We start from the raw sequence: 4,112 nt of genomic DNA, 5'->3' as shown, positions 1-4,112 counted from the left end.
CACGTACACACATAGTCACTGTTCTATTACCAATGGCGGTTGGGATAGGTCATATCCGACACACAAACAGGTACTAGATTGAACAGGTCAGATAAAGCCTACCCAATTATGGTCTCCAGTCCGTCTGTGGAAATAGGCAGAGTTGAAGCAGAGTTCATCAGTGACATATGTAATGAAAAGGGTGTTTGCTATTACTGGACATGTGCGCTGTACTGTATTATTAGTAATCACCTCCTTGTGGATGTGTTGGGTGGATGGGTTGAGTGGATGTGTTGAGTGGATGGGTTGAGTGGATGGGTTGAGTGGATGTGTTGAGTGGATGGGTTGAGTGGATGGGTTGAGTGGATGTGTTGAGTGGATGGGTTGAGTGGATGTGTTGAGTGGATGTGTTGAGTGGATGGGTTGAGTGGATGGGTTGAGTGGATGGGTTGAGTGGATGTTTTGAGTGGATGTGTTGAGTGGATGGGTTGAGTGGATGTGTTGAGTGGATGGGTGGATGTGGATGGATGTGTTGAGTGGATGGGTTGAGTGGATGTGTTGAGTGGATGTGTTGAGTGGATGTGTTGAGTGGATGGGTTGAGTGGATGGGTTGAGTGGATGGGTTGAGTGGATGGGTTGAGTGCCCGGTCTCTCCGCATCTCATGCATCTGTGAACACGTACACACACTGTTCTATTACCAGTGGAAGTTCGGGATCGGTGACATCTGACACAAACATATGCTAATGTTGACGTTTGAACAGAGCTACCTAAAAACCTACCTAATTCTGTTCTCGCCGTCGGCCACCGTTGGGGAGCAGGCAAGAGGCGAGGCTGGAGGTGAGGTCTTTGCCAGAGCCCCGTTGATGTACATAGCAGCGTAGGTCAGCTCCTGGCCACTCACCAAAGATACTGGGCCGTTGCACACGCACAACACAGATTACGTTATCAGTGGTGGTTATCATTAGCCTGGTGGAACCAAGCTGAACGCCGCATTCACCTTTCTAATTCACTTCGATCAGGCAGGTTCCACCAGGCTAGGTTATGCTCTAGACATTATATGCATCTAAGAAGTAGAAAGAATAAGCAACAAATAATGTCCGTTTGCATAAATTGTTTCACAATTGGGTCCTCAAAGGTATCAAAGTAACAAAGTGGTTTACCTTCCGTGTTTGTACAAATGATGAGCTTGAGAAAACTGTTGCTGTTGACAGGGGACGGTCGCTGGCCGGACACTTCCCGACACATGGCTGACTGTTCCATTCATAGGAATGCTCACAGCGAGGGCTTGTCTGCATGATGCTAATAAGGACCCCCCTTACTGGTCTTTTCTATGCTGCATGTTCGGACAGCTCTCGAACAATTGCAGCAGGCAATCTTATCGACCGGGAGAGTCTGTGACAGGGTGATATAATAAACAGCCAGTGTTTTTCTACTGCACTTCACAACCAACATGACTCTGCTAGTTGTATCTGCTTGGCTAGGGAATTAGCCTACTAGTTTATCAAGCAGGTTTTTTCTAAATACAACTTTTCACAAAACACCTGTCATTGTTGATGAAGCCGTCTGTGTCATCATGAGGGCCTGTTCTTGACATAGGATTCGAGGGAGACTGGCGACAATGGGGGAGGTGTCACGAGGGTAGTTATGTCGCATTGCGCAGTTTGATTCGGAGGTCTTGCCTGGCAAGCTGTGAAAATAGCAAGTGAACAGTGAATAAAATGATTTTTTGGAGGTCGCTAAACCATTGCAATCACATCGCTGGATATGTTATGATGCCCACCTTTGCTCCTTCTGGTAGGTCCCGGAATCCATTCATGACCAGGAGATCAGTCTGGCCCCCAACTGTGTACTTTGTCTAAAATAAAAAACACGGTCAACAACTATCATCATACCTCAAATATAAACATAGCTCGAGAAAGAACGTAATCTTGTTTGGAAGGTAATTCTATGCTTTATAGATGTAGACTGACTGCCTCCAGATTGGATTAGATTCAGGCCGGTGACGCCCCTACACTCTGCAACCAACTGTGACATGTTTTGCTATGGACCTGGGTTGGTTTGAGTTTGTTGCTGCTAGTTAGAACACTGGTGTAGTCAGACATGAGTTAGCTAGTACCACCATAGCTGCATCCAATATTAATTTGTGCCCTAAACATGGCTAATGTGGCTAATGTGACTGTTTTATCTAAATTACTCTAACTTAGAGTGACATGGAAATACGATGACATTGCTAAAGTAGGCAAATAATTATACTGAACAAAAATATCAATGCAACATGCAACAATTTCAAAGATTTTACTGAGTTACTTCATAGAAGGAAATCAGTCATTTGCAATACATTCAATAGGGCCTAATCTATGTATTTCACATGACTGGACAGGGGAGAGGCTATGGGAGGGCCTGAGAGGGCATAGGCCCACCCACTTGGAAGGCCCAGCCAATCAGAATGAGGTTTTTCCCCACAAAAGGGCTTTTTACAGAAAGAAATACTCCTCAGCACTCCTCCTCCCCAGATGATCCTGCAGGTGAAGAAGCCAGATGTGGAGGTCCTGGGCTGGCGGGGTTACACATGGTCTGCGGTTGTGAGGCTGGTTGGATGTACTGCCAAATTCGAAAAAAAGACATTGGAGGTGGCAAATGGTAGAGAAATTAACATACAATTCTCTGGCAACAGCTCTGTTGGACATTCCTGCAGTCAACATTCCAATTGCACACTCCCTCAAAACTTGAGACATCTGTGTGACAAAACTGCATATTTTAGAGTGGTCTTTAATTGTCCCCTGCACAAGGTGCAGCTGTGTAATGATCATGCTGTTTAATCAGTTTCATGATATGCCACACCTGTCCAGGTGGATAGATTATCTTGGCAAAGGAGAAATGCTCACTAACAGGGATGTAACAAATATTTGTGCATAAATATTGAGAGAAATAATATGTTTGTGCATATGGAACATTTCTGGGATCTTTTGTTTCAGCTCATGAAAAATGGGACCAACACTTTACGTGTTGCGTTTATATTTTTGTTCAGTATAGTAGGAAACAACTTTACCATATTAGGATGTCGTAAAAATTTGGCAATGTTTTTTTCTTTTAATTATTATATATATATATTTTAAGTAGATCAGCTTTAATATTGTAGATATATTGTAGCTTCCATCAATGTAATTGTCTGCATCCCTTCCAATCCCCCATATATTTTTTGCAAATATATGTATATATGTATAAACTACTGTTGAAAAGTTTTGGGTCACTTAGAAATGTATTTGTTTTTGAAAGAAAGCAAATAATTTTGTCCATTAAAATAATTGTTAATGTTGTAAATGACTATTGTAGCTGGAAACAGCTGATTTTTAATGGAATATCTACATAGGTGTACAGAGGCCGATTATCAGCAACTACCACTCCTGTGTTCCAATGGCACATTGTGTTAGCTAATCCAAGTTTATCATTTTAAAAGGCTAATAGATCATTAGAAAACCACTTTTCAATTATGTTATCACAGCTGAAAATTGTTGTTCTGATTAAAGAAGCAATAAAACTTGCCTTCTTTAGACTAGTTGAGTATCTGGAGTATCTGGAGCATCAGCATTTGTGGGTTCGATTACATGCCATAAATGGCCAGAAACAAAGAACTTTCTTCTGAAACTCATCAGTCTATTCTTGTTCTGAGAAATGAAGGCTATTCCATGTGAGAAATTGCCAAGAAACTGGAGATCTCGTAAAATGCTGTGTATTACTCCCTTCACAGAACAGTGCAAACTGGCTCTAACCAGAATAGAAAGAGGAGTGGGAGGCCCCAGTGCACAACTGAGCAAGAGGACAAGTACATTAGTGTGTCTAGTTTGAGAAACAGAGTCCTCAACTGGCAGTTTCATTACATAGTACCTGCAAAACACCAGTCTCAACTCAATGTCAACAGTGAAGAGGTGCTGGCCTTCTAGGCAGAGTTGCAAAGAAAAAGTCGTATCTCAGACTGGCCAATAAAAAGAAAAGATTATGCCTAGAATGCCAGCATCCCGAAGTCGCCTCTTCACTGTTGACGTTGAGACTGGTGTTTTGGGTTAGGTTAAATGCGGAAGACACTTTTCAGTTAAAGGCATTCAGTTGTACAACTGACTAGGTATCCCCCCTT

The 4,112-nt window shown here is 42.6% G+C and overlaps 1 long non-coding RNA gene across 1 annotated transcript; it reads right to left on the bottom strand.

The window, feature by feature from the left end:
- Positions 1–512: 512 nt before the first annotated feature.
- On the bottom strand, positions 513–1,965 carry LOC112267544. The gene is made up of 4 exons (XR_006078739.1): positions 1,761–1,965; positions 1,141–1,667; positions 760–889; positions 513–647 (listed from the first exon to the last, which is right to left on the bottom strand). It is a non-coding gene; the product is annotated as an uncharacterized LOC112267544 (long non-coding RNA).
- Between the last annotated feature and the right edge of the window lie 2,147 nt (positions 1,966–4,112).

The sequence above is a fragment of the Oncorhynchus tshawytscha genome, linkage group LG14 (assembly GCF_018296145.1).
Source record: "Oncorhynchus tshawytscha isolate Ot180627B linkage group LG14, Otsh_v2.0, whole genome shotgun sequence".
Lineage (NCBI taxonomy): Eukaryota > Metazoa > Chordata > Actinopteri > Salmoniformes > Salmonidae > Oncorhynchus > Oncorhynchus tshawytscha.
Note: the sequence above shows the minus strand (reverse complement) of the source record. Positions and strands in the feature narration are given on the sequence as shown.